The sequence below is a fragment of the Leucopleurus acutus genome (genome assembly GCF_964270905.1).
Source record: "Leucopleurus acutus genome assembly, chromosome: 18".
NCBI lineage: Eukaryota > Metazoa > Chordata > Mammalia > Artiodactyla > Delphinidae > Leucopleurus > Leucopleurus acutus.
In genome coordinates, this window is record NC_139160.1 from 22,107,329 (window position 1) to 22,126,057 (window position 18,729).

General features: G+C 38.5%; 1 protein-coding gene across 2 annotated transcripts in view; it reads left to right on the plus strand.

The window, feature by feature from the left end:
- Nucleotides 1-18,729, plus strand: part of TSC22D1 (TSC22 domain family member 1) — a gene marked incomplete at its 5' end in the record, with an annotated part of 135,079 nt that overhangs the window by 84,360 nt on the left and 31,990 nt on the right. The gene's annotated exons all lie outside the window — the stretch shown is intronic.

The window sequence follows — 18,729 nt, forward strand, 5'->3', positions numbered from 1 at the left end:
CGTTTGGTAGTGTATGTATGTCCATGCCACTCTCTGGCTTTGTCACAGCTTACCCTTCCCCCTCCCCATATCCTCAAGTCCATTCTCTAGTAGGTCTGTGTCTTTATTCCTGTCTTACCCCTAGGTTCTTCATGACTTTCTTTTTTTTCTTAGATTCCATATATATGTGTTAGCATACGGTATTTGTCTTTCTCTTTCTGACTTCATTCTGTATGACAGACTCTAGGTCCATCCACCTTACTACAAATAACTCAATTTCGTTTCTTTTTATGGCTGAGTAATATTCCATTGTATATATGTGCCATATCTTCTTTATCCATTCATCTGTGAATGGACACTTAGGTTGCTTCCATGTCCTGGCTATTGTAAATAGAGCTGCAATGAACATTGTGGTACGTGACTCTTTTTTGAATTATGGTTTTCTCAGGGCATATGCCCAGTAGTGGGATTGCTGGGTCATATGGTAGTTCTATTTGTAGTTTTTTAAGGAACCTCCATACTGTTCTCCATAGTGGCTGTACCAATTTACATTCCCACCAGCAGTGTAAGAGTGTTCCCTTTTCTCCACACCCTCTCCAGCATTTATTGTTTCTAGATTTTTTGATGATGGCCATTCTAACCGGTGTGAGATGATATCTCATTGTAGGTTTGATTTGCCTTTCTCTAATGATTGAGCATTGAATGTTGAGCAAAGAATGTTGAGCATTCTTTCATGTGTTTGTTGGCAATCTGTATATCTTCTTTGGAGAAATGTCTGTTTAGGTCTTCTGCCCATTTTTGGATTGGGTTGTTTGTTTTTTTGTTATTGAGCTGCATGAGCTGCTTGTAAATTTTGGAGATTAATCCTTTGTTAGTTGCTTCATTGCAAATATTTTCTCCCATTCTGAGGGTTGTCTTTTGGTCTTGTTTATGGTTTCCTTTGCTGTGCAAAAGCTTTTAAGTTTCATTAGGTCCCATTTGTTTATTTTTGTTTTAATTTCCATTTCTCTAGGAGGTGGGTCAAAAAGGATCTTGCTGTGATTTATGTCATAGAGTGTTCTGCCTATGTTTTCCTCTAAGAGTTTGATAGTGTCTGGCCTTACATTTAGGTCTTTAATCCATTTTGAGCTTATTTTTGTGTATGGTGTTAGGCAATGTTCTAATCTCATACTTTTACATGTACCTGTCCAGTTTTCCCAGCACCACTTATTGAAGAGGCTGTCCTTTCTCCACTGTACATTCCTGCTTCCTTTATCAAAGATAAGGTGACCATATTTGCGTGGGTTTATCTCTGGGCTTTCTATCCTGTTCCATTGATCTATATTTCTGTTTTTGTGCCAGTACCATACTGTCTTGATTACTGTAGCTTTGTAGTATAGTCTGAAGTCAGGGAGCCTGATTCCTCCTGCTCCGTTTTTCGTTCTCAAGATTGCTTTGGCTATTCGGGGTCTTTTATGTTTCCATACAAATTGTGAAATTTTTTTGTTCTAGTTCTGTGAAAAATGCCAGTGGTAGTTTGATAGAGATTGCATTGAATCTGTAGATTGCTTTGGGTAGTAGAGTCATTTTCACAATGTTGATTCTTCCTATCCAAGAACATGGTACGTCTCTCCATCTATTTGTGTCATCTTTAATTTCTTTCATCAGTGTCTTATACTTTTCTGCATACAGGTCCTTTGTCTCCTTAGGTAGGTTTATTCCTAGATATTTTATTCTTTTTGTTGCAGTGGTAAATGGGAGTGTTTTCTTGATTTCACTTTCAGATTTTTCATCATTAGTGTATAGGAATGCCAGAGATTTCTGTGCATTAATTTTGTATCCTGCTACCTTACCAAATTCATTGATGAGCTCTAGTAGTTTTCTGGCAGCATCTTTAGGATTCTCTATGTATAGTATCATGTCATCTGCAAACAGTGACAGCTTTACTGCTTCTTTTCCCATTTGGATTCCTTTTATTTCCTTTTCTTCTCTGATTGCTGTGGCTAAAACTTCCAAAACTATGTTGAATAAGAGTGGTGAGAGTGGGCAACCTTGTCTTGTTACTGATCTTAGTGGAAATGGTTTCAGTGTTCCACCATTGAGGACGATGTTGGCTGTGGGTTTGTCATATATGGCCTTTATTATGTTGAGGAAAGTTCCCTCTATGCCTACTTTCTTGAAGGTTTTTATCATAAATGGTGTTGAATTTTGTCGAAAGCTTTCTCTGCATCTATTGAGATGACCATATTGTTTTTCTCCTTCAATTTGTTAATATGGTGTATCACATTGATTGAATTGCATATATTGAAGAATCCTTGCATTCCTGGAATAAACCCCACCTGATCATGGTGTATGATCCTCTTAATGTGCTGCTGGATTCTGCTTGCTAGTATTTTGTTGAGGATTTTTGCATCTATGTCCATCAGTGATATTGGCCTGCAGTTTTCTTTCTTTGTGACATCCTTGTCTGGTTTTGGTATCAGGGTGATGGTGGCCTCGTAGAATGAGTTTGGGAGTGTTCCTCCCTCTGCTATATTTTGGAAGAGTTTGAGAAGGATGTGTGTTAGCTCTTCTCTAAATGTTTGATAGAATTCCCCGGTGAAGCTATCTGGTCCTGGCCTTTTGTTTGTTGGAAAATTTTTAATCACAGTTTCAATTTCTGTGCTTGTGATTGGTCTGTTCATATTTTCTATTTCTTCCTGATTCAGTCTTGGCAGGTTGTGCATTTCTAAGAATTTGTCCATTTCTTCCAGGTTGTCCATTTTATTGGCATAGAGTTGCTTGTAGTAATCTCTCATGATCTTTTGTATTTCTGCAGTGTCAGTTGTTACTTCTCCTTTTTCATTTCTAATTCTATTGATTTGAGTCTTCTCCCTTTTTTTCTTGATGAGTCTGGCTAATGGTTTATCAATTTTGTTTATCTTCTCAAAGAATCAGCTTTTAGTTTTATTGATCTTTGCTGTCGTTTCCTTCATTTCTTTTTCATTTATTTCTGATCTGATCTTTATGATTTCTTTCCTTCTGCTAACTTTGGGGTTTTTTTGTTCTTCTTTCTCTAATTGCTTTAGGTGCAAGGTTAGGTTGTTTATTTGAGATGTTTCCTGTTTCTTAAGGTAGGATTGTATTGCTATAAACTTCCCTCTTAGAACTGCTTTTGCTGCATCCCATAGGTTTTGGGTCATTGTGTCTCCATTGTCATTTGTTTCTAGGTATTTTTTAATTTCCTCTTCGATTTCTTCAGTGATCACTTCGTTATTAAGTACTGTATTGTTTAGCCTCCATGTGTTTGTATATTTTACAGACCTTTTCCTGTAATTGATATCTAGTCTCATAGCATTGTGGTCGGAAAAGGTACTTGATACAATTTCAATTTTCTTAAATTTACCAAGGCTTGATTTGTGACGCAAGATATGATCTATCCTGGAGAATGTTCCATGAGCACTTGAAAAAAATGTGTATTCTGTTGTTTTTGGATGGAATGTCCTGTAAATATCAATTAAGTCCATCTTGTTTAATGTATCATATAAAGCTTGTGTTTCGTTATTTATTTTCATTTTGGATGATCTGTTCATTGGTGAAAGTGGGGTGTTAAAGTCCCCTACTATGAGTGTGTTACTGTCGATTTCCCCTTTTATGGATGTTAGTATTTGCGTATGTATTGAGGTGCTCCTATGTTGGGTGCATAAATATTTACAATTGTTATATCTTCTTCTTGGATCGATCCCTTGATCTTTATATAGTGTCCTTCTTTGTCTCTTCTAATAGTCTTTATTTTAAAGTCTATTTTGTCTGATATGAGAATTGCTACTCCAGCTTTCTTTTGATTTCCATTTGCATGGAATATCTTTTTCCATCCCCTCATTTTCAGTCTGTATGTGTCTCTAGGTCTGAAGTGGGTCTCGCATATATATGGGTCTTGCTTTTGTTCCATTCAGCCAGTCTGTGTCTTTTGGTGGGAGCATTTAATCCATTTACATTTAAGGTAATTATTGATATGTATGTTCCTATTCCCATTTTCTTAATTGTTTTGGGTTTGTTATTGTAGGTCTTTTCCTTTTCTTGTGTTTCTTGCCTAGAGAAGGTCCTTTAGCATTTGTTGTAAAGCTGGTTTGGTGGTGCTGAACTCTCTCAGCTTTTGCTTGTCTGTAAAGGTTTTAATTTCTCCATCAAATCCGAATGAGATCCTTGCTGGGTAGAGTAATCTTGGTTGTAGGTTTTTCTCCTTCATCACTTTAAATATGTCCTGCCACTCCCTTCTGGCTTGCAGAGATTCTGCTGAAAGATCAGCTGTTAACCTTATGGGGATTCCCTTGTGTGTTATTTGTTGTTTTTCCCTTGCTGCTTTTAATATGTTTTCTTTGTATTTAATTTTTGACAGTTTGATTAATATGTGTCTTGGCATGTTTCTCCTTGGATTTACCCTGTATGGGACTCTCTGTGCTTCCTGGACTTGATTAACTATTTCCTTTCCATATTAGGGAAGTTTTCAACTATAATCTCTTCAAATATTTTCTCAGTCCCTTTCTTTTTCTCTTCTTCTTCTGGAACCCCTATGATTCGACTGTTGGTGCGTTTGATGTTGTCCCAGAGGTCTCTGGGACTGTCCTCAGTTCTTTTCAGTGTTTTTCTTTATTCTGCTCTGCAGTAGTTATTTCCACTATTTTATCTTCCAGGTCACTTATCCGTTCTTCTGCCTCAGTTATTCTGCTATTGATCCCTTCTAGAGTATTTTTAATTTCATTTATTGTGTTGTTCATCGTTGCTTGTTTCATCTTTAGTTCTTCTAGGTCCTTGTTAAATGTTTCTTGCATTTTGTCTATTCTATTTCCAAGATTTTGGATCGTCTTTACTATCATTATTCTGAATTCTTCTTCAGGTAGACTGCCTATTTCCTCTTCATTTGTTAGGTCTGGTGGGTTTTTATCTTGCTCCTTCATCTGCTGTGTGTTTTTCTGTCTTCTCATTTTGCTTATCTTACTGTGTTTGGTGTCTCCTTTTTGCAGGCTGCAGGTTGGTAGTTCCTGTTGTTTTTGGTGTCTGTCCCCAGTGGCTAAAGATGGTTCAGTGGGTTGTGTAGGCTTCCTGGTGGAGGGGACTAGTGCCTGTGTTTTGGTGGATGAGGCTGGATCTTGTCTTTCTGGTAGGCAGGTCCACGTCTGGTGGTGTGTTTTGGGGTGTCTGTGGACTTATTATGATTTTAGGCAGCCTCTCTGCTAATGCATGGGGTTGTGTTCCTGTCTTGCTAGTTGTTTGGCATAGGGTGTCCAGCACTGTAGCTTGCTGGTCGTTGAGTGAAGCTGGGTGTTGGTGTTGAGATGGAGATCCCTGGGAGATTTTTGCCGTTTGATATTACGTGGAGCCGGGAGGTCTCTTGTGGACCAGTGTCCTGAAGTTGGCTCTCCCACCTCAGAGGCACAGCACTGACTCCTGGCTGTAGCACCAAGAGCCTTTCATCCACACGGCTCAGAATAAAAGGGAGAAAAAGTAGAAAGAAAGAAAGAGGATAAAATAAAATAAAGTAAGATAAAATAAAGTTATTAAAATAAAAAATAATTATTAAAAAAATTTTTTTAAAAAAGTAAAAACAAAAACGGATGGATAGAACCCTAGGACAAGTGGTGGAAGCAAAGCTATACAGACAAAATCTCACACAGAAGCATACACATACACACTCACAAAAAGAGGAAAAGGGGAAAAAGTAATAAATCTTGCTCCCAAAGTCCACCGCCTCAATTTTGGGATGGTTCGTTGTCTATTCAGGTATTCGACAGATGCAGGTACATCAAGTTGATTGTGGAGATTTAATCCGCTGCTCCTGAGGCTGCTGGGAGAGATTTCCCTTTCTCTTCTTTGTTGGCAGAGCTCCTGGGGCTCAGCTTTGGATTTGGCCCCGCCTCTGCGTGTCGGTCGCCGGAGAGCGTCTGTTCTTCGCTCAGACAGGACGGGGTTAAAGGAGCCGCTGATTCGGGGGCTCTGGCTCACTCAGGCCACGGGGGCGGGAGGGGCACGGAGTGCGGGGCAGGCCTGCGGCGGCAGAGGCCGGCGTGACGTTGCACCAGCCTGAGGCGCGCCGTGCGTTCTCCCGGGGAAGTTGTCCCTGCATCCCGGGACCCTGGCAGTGGCGGGTGCACCGCCTCCCCGGAAAGGAGGTGTGGGAAGTGACCTGTGCTCGCACACAGGCTTCTTGGAGGCGGCAGCAGCAGCCTTAGCGTCTCATGCCCATCTCTGGGGTCCGCGCTTTTAGCCGCGGCTCGCGCCCGTCTCTGGAGCTCCTTTAAGCAGCGCTCTTAATCCCCTCTCCTCGCGCACCAGGGAACAAAGAGGGAAGAAAAAGTCTTGCTTCTTCGGCAGCTGCAGACTTTTCACCGGACTCCCTCCCGGCTAGCCGTGGCGCACTAGCCTCTTCAGGCTGTGTTCACGCTGCCCGATAGTTTTATTTAAAGAGAGGTGAACCAAAAAGATAATGGACAAATAAACTCTTGAGTCTTTTAAAATTAAATCTGTAGATTTCATCAATACTAACAGTTTGAAGAAAAGTTATATTATACATTAGAGCTGAAACTGCAAATGGGAATTTTTCTGCTTAGCATAAATGTCTTGAATCTTAAAGGAGAAACAAGCTTTTTGCCTAAATTAACTCTTGCATACGGTGGCAAAATTTTGTAGTTATTTTTAGTGAAAAACTAATGAATCTGTTTTTTAAAATTCTAATTTATGTTTGATTTATGGATTCCTGGGGTGTTTGTAAACTTTGTAATAAAATAGTCCCATAATTTTAAAGTCGTGAGGGAACTAAGAGATCATTTAGTATCTGACTGCTAATTGTCAATGCTCAGTACCTGATTGCCATTGTTTTCATAACAATATAGATACAGATGGAAAAATTGTTTTTTAAAAAATCACTGAAGTAACTTAGAATAACTTTAGTTATTGCTTAAATAGACAACCACCAGTTTATGATATGATTTTTTAGGAACTGGCTTGTGATGATTTTAAAAAAGACACACTTTTGTTAAACCAAATAGAACTTATGATTTACAAATGAATAGCTCACTGAAATTCATGGTTAATTGAAAATATTTTGGATATATAGGATAACTTTCATCTCAATTACAGCATTAAGTGATCTTATTTGCCCAGCTGTTTTTAATGACTTGCTTCTCTGATTACTGGTTTTAGAAGTAGCTTACTTAATACTTAAGTAGCTTACTTAATACTTAATACTCGCATGTATTGTCTCACTTGGATCTTTAGAATAACTTGTGAGGGAGGTAAGGCAACTACCCTCATCCTTATTTTACAAGTGAAGAAACTGCAGTCAAGCGATTGCTACTTATGGAAGCATAAGTAGTCAGACTAAGTCCCAGTCTTTCAGCTCCTGAGTTGGTACTTTTTATATATATGTAGTAGTACATGTAAAGTATGCTTAATAAAGATTTGTTGAGTGATTTTTATGGTAAATAATTTTTATCATAAAGCAATATATATTGTACTTATTCATGATTTACTTAGAAATTGCTTTAAGAAATTTGGAAGATACAAGAAATTGGAAGGGAGGAGCCATCTTCAAATTCATCGACATTGCATTTGATGAGAGATAAAAAGATTATCTCACAGATATCATTTGTATGTGATTGTGACATATAAAAGTATAATTATATATCTCTATGTACAGTAAGAATATATAATTGTAGTGTATATTATGGTGTGTGTGTATATATACATACGTGTGTATATACACTTACATAGGTACATGTATTTAACTGATATTTTATTGGCAATTTAAAATCTGTTAGTTGTGGGCTTCCCTGGTGGCGCAGTGGTTGAGAGTCCGCCTGCCGATGCAGGGGACGCGGGTTCGTGCCCCGGTCCGGGAAGATCCCACATGCCGTGGAGCGGCTGGGCCCGTGAGCCATGGCCGCTGAGCCTGCGCGTCCGGAGCCTGTGCTCCACAACGGGAGAGGCCACAACAGAGAGAGGCCCGCGTACCACAAAAAAAAAAAAAAGTTGATCTGGTGTGAGCGAAGAAGTGTTTCTAGAGGAATTTATGTCCAATTTTAGGGACATTTAGGAAGAAAGTTAAGAAAAGCTGTTTGTTTTATGTGTTTACTTATGGGATTTATAGGTAATACTGGTGTCCTTGTTTCTCCTGTAGCCATTCAGTGGGTTCTTTGGACATTGTAACTTATCGACAGAAAAGATAAAAAGATTGTGAAAACATTTATTTCATAATCATAATCCCCGATAAAACTTTTCGTTTTGCACTTTTTTCTATTAACATAGTATGAGACTTTCTACTATAAAAAGAAACACTTAGCAAAGCTGTACAATTAAATGTGAAGCTTATTTGGAGAATGACTTTGAACGTGGAAGGAATGGACAAAAATAGATACCTCAGAACAAAATTAGGTACCATTCTTCCCCAATTCCATTATACTCTCTTCATACTTGTCTTGAAAAACGTATCATTACTGTCTCATTGCCTCTCCTACTAAAAGATAAATTTTTAATAGTAAAGACTATGCTTTTTCATGTTTTTGTCCTCAGTACCTGGTACACATAGCAGGTTCTCAGGTATTTGTTGGGTGGATGATTGGGTGAGAGGGGAGAGAGAAATCAGATATGCCAGTGGTTTTAAGTATCTGAGGGACTGATACCAGTATGCAAGGTAAAAACTGCTAGTTTATATGAAAAAAGAGAAGGCATAGTTCCTGCGCTGTCAGATAAAAGAGATGGCCGGCTGTTGTTAAAGAAGTAAATTCCAGGGGCTTCCCTGGTGGCGCAGTGGTTAAGAATCTTCCTGGCAGTGCAGGGGACACGGGGTTCGAGCCCTGGTCTGGGAAGATCACACGTGCCGCGGAGCAACTAAGCCCATACGCCACAACTACTTAGCCTGTGCTCTAGAGCCCATGAGCCACAACTACTGAGCCCACGAGCCACAACTACTGAGCCCACGTGCCACAACTACTGAAGCCCACGTGCCTAGAGCCCGTGGTCCGCAACAAGAGAAGCCACTGTTATGAGAAGCCCGCGCACCGCGATGAAAGGTAGCCCCCGCTCGCCGCAACTAGAGAAAGCCTGCGCACAGCAATGAAGACCCAACGCAGCCAAAAACAAAAATCCTCTTTAAAAAAAAAAAAAATTCCAATGATGCTGTAGGACAGAAAAATGCAACAGTCTCTCTTTGCCCTCTCTCCTGAAAGTTTCAGTAGTTAGAAGGAAACATAAGTGCTATTCAGAGTCATCATTAACGTAAAGACAGAAAACAAAAAGATCTAATGCATTATCTTTTCAGATACATTTTAAGCAGATGTTCTACTTTTATCTATGTAAATATCTAGTCTATTGGTCAGGGCGCTTGGAAACTAGAAGCAGACAGGCTCTGTCACTTAGGACAGGTTATTTGACCTCTAAGCCTCAACGACCTTCTTGGTAACTTGGGGATAAGAGTGGTTACTCCTTCACAAGGTTAACATGAGGATTATTAAATGAGCTAGAGCAGGTGAAGTACATAGCACAGATTTATAGGAAACTCAATAAATGTTACTTATTACAATAAACTAAATTACAGTTGAGCAATATTCAACGATTTTTGACCTACATAAATAGAATTTCATATGGTTCAACCTAATCTTGCCTTCATCCTATTTTTCTGTAATTGGTGTTCATATTTTCACAGAATAAACGTCCAATCCTTTATATGTCAAAAGAGACTTAGTCTTCATTGAACAATATTCTTAAAACGAATTAATACAGATGGTGCTCTGAAAATGTCCGTGGTCCTGTATTTTTATCCACTATTTTAAAACTAGTCTTTTTATGTCAACATGATGTTTAGAAATTTCGTAATTTATTATTTAGATTCATCAAGGAGTCTGAACAATTTAAGAATTATCGAATGTATGTAAGTCAAGGTACTACAGAAATTTACTGTACTTCCTTTATGCCTACTTCATCATTTAAAGTTGATCAAGCAATGCTATCTAGTGGGCAATAAAAATTTTGCAACTCCATTTATTTAACAAGATGGTTATTTAATTACCAGAAAGGAAAGCATGATCCATAATCGATGTGAAGAATTTATTGAGAGCTCCAGGTGCTCACAGTTGCATTTCTACATCTTATATTCGAAGAGACAATTTTAGTTTTTACCTTAGAAACAGTTTCATTTAAGCTAAACATTGACGATTTAATAAATTTTTACAAATTTTATGATCATTAAAATCAGTATTTAAGATTTTAAAATAAGTCTTATATTGATGAATTTTTTTTTACATAAGCACATTTTTAAAACTCAGAATTTGTTTTAAAGTAGGAAGTGGTGAAGGGCTTTTGAATAGGTACCACAAGGTGGCAGGATTGTATTTTTGTAGATCCTTTTTGCTTTGATGTACTGAAAATTCTTGGTTATCTAAAATCAAAGTTTTCCGTGTGGTTAACTGTTAAGTGTTTTATATACCAGAACTTTTAAATTTTAACTTTTCTGATGGAAAACCTTCTAAAGTACATTCCATGCTTTCCTGAACTCTTAAGCAGAAACATATAACTCAGCCTTTACAATAAGCCATTTGAATACCAGATATTGGATCGAGGTTAAGATGAAGTGAGAGATAAAGATGGTGTGCGAGGAATGAGGACTGGTCCCAGCAGAGACTCTAGAACTTGTGCTCTTAAAACGTGTGTTTGCGTTAGCTTGCCTTTTGCTTATCTACATTTTTTCCTAGTAAGGTGAAGTGAGTCATGTCAAGTGCCAGACTCCGGTGTGGTAGAACATAATTGCTTTCTGCAAAATTAAACAGCAAATGAAGGCAGTCATTGCCTTCTCCCGGCGGGGGTGGGGGGGGGGAAGGAAAATAAACTATGAGGCTTTAGAAAGTCTTCATCAAAGGCCGCTCTGGTAAAGGCAGCCCCAGACCTTGAGGACTAGGGTTCTGTAGCTATGAGTGTCATTAGAAACTAATGTAGCTGCTTGTGGAGCAACTTTCAGAAACGTTTCCTATGATAATATTTTAGACTCTGAGTTGTACATACTTTGTATGAAAGAGATAATATTGATTATAAAAGACGTATTTAGGGATGGATGTATTTCCATGGTGACTCTGTTTTCCTGTCCTGGTCACGGGAGAGCTGTTTCAAGGCAGTCTGTGTCTTTATTGGCGATACAACAAGCGTTGGGTAAAATCTTCAGTCTCTTGGAGGCTGCATTTCTGCCAGAACCTTTCTTTCCCCTCCTGTACACTTCCAGCTCGAGTTGTTCTGTGAACCTGTTACAGAATAGTTTTGGACTAAAGATAGGTTTTCTTCTGGATTTGTTTCCTTCATTAATTATTTGCATATTTTTCTAATCTTTGAAAAGATATCATGTATAGAATTCATTGGACCAAATTTCAGAAGGACTCCATTTAGCCTCCCATAAGCACGGGTGAAGTTGATGAAGGGGAGAGGAAGAGGACGTGGCTTCCAGCAGCACCCCTGTGTTTCTCTGGCTCTCTGGAATGTTCCTCTACCTGCCTGCCACTTCCCTACTCTCCCTAGTGATCATCAACTTATGGCGGGTTTGGTTTTTTCCCCTCATCTTTCATTCAGCCCTTCTGGGGTAATTAGAGAACTTTGTAAGGGCTCCAGAGAAGCCCCAGGAAATGATTGCTAAGTTAGCTCCATCTGAAATGGATATCAGAGCCTAGACACTTGATCCTGTCTTCTTGGTTCTCCTCAGTGGTACTTTTTTTTTTTTTTTAACTTACAGTAGATGAGGAGGTAAGCATTTCATAACTGAAATATATGGATAAACTTCCCTAGCTTGTCATTTAAGGATGTGTACACTTTCCTCCTGGCAAGGTATTATATGTTTTTAAGTAAAAGTGATCTTCAAGATTTGCAGATGGGTTTTGTGGATTATTTAAAAGATTCATGCCTTAAGAAACAGCTCGAACTCTCCCTGTTGCCTGGGGGCAGTTTTTGTGTAACTGTACACTCTGAAACGAAATTAACTGTAACTTTGAGATTACCTGAAAGGTGAGATGCCAGAGGTTAGCTGTGTTAAGAACCTCCTCCTGCACGTTCTGCAAAAAATTTAAGAACTGTGAGTAAAAGCAGCTTATTTGAAGTGGTACCACGTTTGAACATTTAACCCCAAGATAGAATCTCATTAAAAGTGTTAGCCCACAATGTAAGTATTTTTCTCATTTTAAATGTAGTTTTAAGATATGTTTAATTCTTGTTTCGATGAAGGAATTTTGGATTAAAAATACATTGTAGTTGAATTTTTTAAAAAAGAAGTTAACGATGGGTAAGGGCCGTTAGTTACAGACTTTGACTGTCAAGCTGAAGATTGGGGTTTTATCCTACAGGTCGTATGTAATCATTAAAAGACTTGTAATTGAATGAGTGACAGGCAAGAAAGTTAAGACTATTGGCCTGGAGGCAATACACAAGATGGATTTGCTTGGATCCAGCTGGATAGAGATTAGAGCCAGACTGACCAGTGGGGATAATTCGGCAATAATCCAGAAGTCTTATGATATGGGTCTGGATTATGGTGTTGGTGATAGAAATAGAAAAAGAATTAAAGGCAGAGGTATTAGCAGGGAGGAGTTGACAAGACAGCAAATTGCTAAGTGCAGTTAAGAAAAAGGTACGTTGTATAAAATTTCTGTTTTTGTCAGGCAAGTCTTAGACACAAGCCCATCTTCTATAGGAAAACGATTTCTGTACATTTAGCATATTGCAGATTCTTCATAATAAAGGAGATATTGCTACTTGATATAAAGCCCGATAATGGAAGACAGTGCTGATACTGAGTCTGATTTCACAGAACGATATGCTACAATTGACTTTGAAAGATCACAGTCCGGTGGTTCTCAACATGCTAGCAGCCTCAAAATCACTTGGTTTCTTGGGGAGGGGGAGGGTGTTTTAAAGAACGCAGAATGTCATGGTTAAGAGCACAGGCTGTATGCAGGTCTACAGGTTTGAAGCCTGTATCCACCGTTTACCATGGGCAAGTTACTTATCTTCTCTGTGTCCCAGTTGACTATTAGGGTTGTTATGGGCACTAAATCCGATGATACATAGAAAGTGCTTAGAAGATTGCCCGATACATTGTAAATGCTGAAAAAATGGCAGCCACTATTGTTATTAATTTGTCATTTCTTACCTCTGGAGATTCTAATTCATACCTTTGACACTGGGCTCAGAAATCCGTATATTTAAAAATATCCCTTCTTGCAGCTCTGATCACCAAGTTTGAAAACTTTTGTTGAAACCTGCTTTTCTACCTCCATATAATGGGACTGTATTTAAACCTCTCCATCCGTTTTTTTCCCTTTATGTTGACATTCCTAGGATGGCCATGTTTTTAAATGGTATGTGCAGTAGTTTTAATGCGCTAGGTCAGGAACTCCTTTTGAATAGCTTATCTAAATCCCTCTGGAAATTCCTTCAAACCTTCCCCACCCCCATTCCTCTCCCCTTGGTCACCCAGTGGAATTGAGGATCCTAGCCCTTAGGTGCCAGACCTTCATGCTGCTTCACCTGGAAGCCTAGATTAGAGCTCCCTGATCTGGGCCCTCACGTTTCAACTCTGCCTATTTCCAGCCCTACCTGTGCCCTCAGAAATAGCCTTATAAACTTTGTTGGGGAAAATGAATATGCAGTCTTATTGACTAATTACAACTGCAAAGTTTTTTTTTAAATGCATAAATAATATCAGGTTTTGGTTTTTGTTTTTTAAAAATTCCTCCTAAGACCTTTTCTCCAGTCCTCTGATTGTTGCTGGTGTCTTGCTCTGGTCTAGTGGTTCTTAAGCCCTGACCTCACTTTGAAATCACCTGGGGAACTTTTAAAACCTACCGATGCTCAGGACTTGCACAAGAGCAATTCAATCAGGATGGATCTGAGCATCTGGATTTGTGAAAAGCTTCCCCAGTTGAATCTAAGGTTCAGCTGAGGTTGAGAAGCCCTGAATTAGTCTGTCTCATCTACCCCGCCTGGCTGCAGTTCTGTTGGACAAGCGAATGCTTCAACCATCTGAAGTGAACATAGCTCTCCTAGACCGGCAGAGAATTTGAGGTGATAAAGGGAAAGCTTTCCGAAGCCTGTGTTTTTCCGGATGGACTCTCCTTGTATTCCTGTCTCTGTGCTTTAGACCTTCGCACATGCCATTCCCATATTCAATCAAGGTCTTCTAGAACTGTAAAAACTGTCCTTCATAGTGCCGGCATTTCTTCTGTACCACGATACGTATGTTTCTCAAGACCTTTTCATTTTTTCAAAATTGCATGCAAAAAATAAGACAGCTTATGGAGAAAACAGAGTTGGGGCCGATCACTCAACACTTAGGCAGATTTTGTAACCAGAGCACCAAGAAAACAAAAAAAATTGGTACCAGCTCCATATAGAGCTGGAAGCTCTCACGGTTGATACTAAAAATACACACAGAAAAGTAGAGTGAAATGCCGGCAACATTTTAATTAGAGCAGAGGCGGCAGGTGCTAAGACAAGGCAGAAGGAAATGGAGCTCCAAGCCAGGGGGGCTGCCTGAGGCTGGGAGGAGGAAGCAGCACCCCTGGCAGAAGCTGAAGCTGCAGAGTGGGCACTCCTGGGGAAGCGCTTGCTTTCAGGTTTTGTTAAATACACATGAAAGGCCTCCTCCTGCTGCTACAGCAGCAGAGCCTAGCGCTGTCTCCTTTCTTGCCAGAGGTTGTAATTCACTGGCTGTTCTGGCTCCTCTTGTGTAGGAAAACCCCTTGTGAATCCACACAACTTTTGTGTTAGACTGACATCATTTTTCCATTTACTAATCACTTCGGAATTCATTTGCCTTCCAGAAACACATGTGATAGCAAAAAAGACTGTATCATACTTTGTAATCCCGGACTAACTTGTGACATGAGTTGATTAAGGCCCCGCTGTCCCTCTAGAATGTGAGCTCCCTGAGGTCAGGGACTGTGACTGTTTTGACTTCCCATCCGTCCTAGGAGGCATTTGCGGAATGAATGAATGACTTAGAACTTCTCTAATGAAAGTGGTGGGAGCAATTAGAGACAGGCCCATTGAATGTATACTTTCAGAAAATGGAACAGTGAAAGTGACATAACCTTACAGAAAGCTTAGAAAGCAGAGGAAGAAATCATTCCTGCTCTTCTACAATCATACTCTAGTACTATTATTATTGTTATTATTATTATTACATGGCCTTTTGAAATATACATTCTATCACTTCTCTATTGCTGTAACAAATTACCCTAAAATGTAGTGGCTTAAAATAACAATAAACATTTATTATCTTGCTCAGCTTCTGAGGGTCAGGAGTGGCTTTGCTGCATGGTTCTAGCGCAGGGTCTCTCAAGAGGTTATGGTCAAGATGTCAGCCAGGGCTACAGTCACCTGAAGGCTCGACGCTAGGCTGGAGGATCCACTTTCAAGATGGCTCGTGCACACGGTTGGAAAGTTGATGTTGGGTGTTGGCAGCATGCCACTTAGTTCCTTGCCATGTGGACCTCTTCTCCATAGGGCCACATGAGGCTTTTCATGACATGACAGCTGGCTTCTCCCAGAGGGAGTGGTCAAATAGTCTTGGAAGTCACACACCATCATTTGTCACACACCATCATTTGTGCAGCACTTTTTCCCCAGGTCAGCACTCTTCACTGTGGAAGGGGTCTGTACAAGAGTGTGAATAGGGGAGGGTCACTGGAGGCCATCTTGAAGGCCGGGTACCACATCTATGCATTCATGTTGATAGCTGTCACCATAGGCTGGGTATAGTCTACATCTTTTTATTCTCTTAACATAGAAGTATTTTCATACTTAGTTTCTATTATTTTTGGTGTCTATAACTCCCTAGTTTGTTTTGTTTCTAAACATGAGATTATAAAATGTAATAGTTATACTTAATTTTCTCTAAAATTCAATTCAGCAGGCATTGAGAACCCTCTGTGGACATAGCTAAGCCTTTAAAATTTGCCACTATATCCCTGAATATAAATAACTGAATTATGGATACAGTAAACAGTTAGGAAAATGACTAATTTTTCTTTTCTTTTCTCTTTCATGGTTTGATCTACTTTCCTGGCGTTGTTCTTTGACAATTACTGTGATTGAATTGCAGGTAAGGATTCTTTTAAACTTTTTCTCTTTTAGTATATCTTAAGAGCAAATGAATATAAATTTGCAAATAGAAGTTTTTAATGAAATCCTTGAATTTAAGGATTTAGACATTTAAGGATTTAAGGATTTAGACATTTCTTTCAAAAAGCCATCTTCAAAGAGAGAACTATTCTCTTTATATAAACTTCCTTATGAAATTCAATAGTTAATCTGAATTTATTCCCACTGACCTATCTCTGACTTCAAGTGCATAGCGTGTTACCCATGGGCTAACCCGTTGTGTGTTACCCATAGTGTGTTACCTTAACTTCTAGTTCAGAGTCAAGAGTGCAGCCAGTCACTGAGCTGCAGTTTAGCCAAAGCTACTGTTTCTGTAATTCTGGGTAGACTGAAGGTTAATACAGGTACTTGAGAAGTTTGTGAACATGTCAAATGAGTTGAATGCGATTTACAGATGTTAGGTTATTACTGCACTTCAAAGAAATTTCCATGGACTTTTAAACTGATATTCCATAATTTTAGGAAATCACATATATGTAGTTTTTATATCTATTTATACCTTTTTCCTTATGTTTATACATAGATGATTATGTCTATCTTTATTACTTTGTCAAGTAAAATTGATCCCTTTGATCAAACACTTGAGAAACTTATGTATAATATTTTTTTATGATCAATTTTAGTTCTGTTTTTGTTTTTTCAGAATTAGGATTAGCAGGGATAAGGACTAAAATTGTTAAGTGGATCCTTTTTATTGAAGAGTGGCGTGATTTGAATTACTTTTCAAATTTCTTAAGCCTTCAATAAGTGTAACATACATCTAAAATCTTGTTTATAATTATGTACATTAACTTAATTTTTAGACATTATGTATGTTAACATAAGCTTTACTTTTCACAGAGTATTTTAAATATTAAATATTTCCAGACACATTCACCATCTTTTTTTAAATTGAAATATAGTTGACTTATAATATTACATTAGTTTTTAGTGTATACTATAGTGATTTGATTATTTTTACAGATTACATACCATACAAAGTTATTATATTATTGTTGATTATATTCCCTGTGCTGTACATTACAACCCTGTGACTTATTTTTTAACTGGTATTTTGTACCTTTTAATCCCTTTCTCCTATTTTGCCCATCCCTACCCCTTCACCACCCCCTCTCCCTGCAACCACTAGTTTGTTCTCTGTATATGTAAATCTATTTTGTTATATTTGTTCATTTGTTTTGTTTTTTTAGACTCCACATGTAAGTGAAAACATACAGTATTTGTCTTTCTGTCTGACTTATTTCACTAAGCTTAATACCCTCCGCATCCATCCATGTTGTTGCAAATGGCAAGATTTCATTGTTTTTTTTTTATGGCTGAGTAATATTCCTGTGTGTGTGTGTGTGTGTGTGTGTGTGTGTATCACATCTTCTATATCTGTTTATCTGTCAGTGGGCGCTTAGATGGCTCCCATATCTTGGCTGTCGTAAATGATGCTACTGTGAACAGTAGGGTGCATATTTCTTTTTAATACATACAACCCAGATAAATACCCAGATGGTATGCTGGGTTGTATGGTAGTTCTATTTAGAATTTTTTGAGGAAACTTTGTACTATTTTCCATAGTGGCTCTACCCATTTACATTCCCACCAACTGTGTACTAGGGCTCCCTTTTCTCCAGATCGTTGCCACTTGTTATTTCTTGTCCTTTTGATGATGGCCATTCTGACAGGTGTGAGGTGATCACCTCATTGTGGTTTTGATTTGCATTTCTCTGATGATTAGTGATGTTGAGCTTCTTGCCATGTGCCTGTTGGCCATCTGTATGTTTTCTTTGGAAAAATGCCCATTTAAGTCCTCTTCCCATTTTTAAATTGGGTTGTTTTTTTTTTGATATTGAATTGTATGAATTCTTCGTATATTTTGGATATTAACCCCTTATTGGATGTGTCATTTGCAAATGTCTTCTCAAGCGGGTTGACTTTTCATTTTGTTGTTGTTTCTTTGCTGTGCAAAAGTTTTTTAGTTTGATGTAGTTCCCTCTGTTTATTTTTGCTTTTGTTGCCCTTGCCTGAGGAGAGGGGTCCAAAATAATACTGCTAAGACTGATTTCAAAGAGTGTACTGCCTATATTTTCTTCTAGGAGTTTTATGGTTTCAGGTTTACATTTAAGTCTTTAATCCATTTTGGGTTTACTTTTGTGTATAGTATGAGAAAATGGTCTAGTTTCATTCTTTTACAGGTAGTTGTCCAGTCTTCCCAACACCAATTATTGAAGAGATTGTCTTTTCCCCATTGTATATTCTTGCCTCCTTTATTGTAGATTGATTAACTGTATATGGGTGGGTTTATTTCTGGGCTCTATGAAGGAGGCTGACCAGGACTGGAACATAGTTTGGGACGTCAAGTAAATAGGTGAGGAAAAAAAGAGGGGATTCTCTCTAAAGATATAAAACAAGAATATTGGGAATCACCCTCTGAACTATTTCATCATATCACAAGAGATCAAAGCAAAACTTTCATTGCCCTCTTACCAACTCAGTGACGTCTTTCTTGGGATATTATTATGAATTCGTTCTTGGGATAATTTTTATGTGTTAGGGATTCTCAGAGTTGAAAAAATTTCTTTTGGATATAACCTATAACAATACCGTTTATTA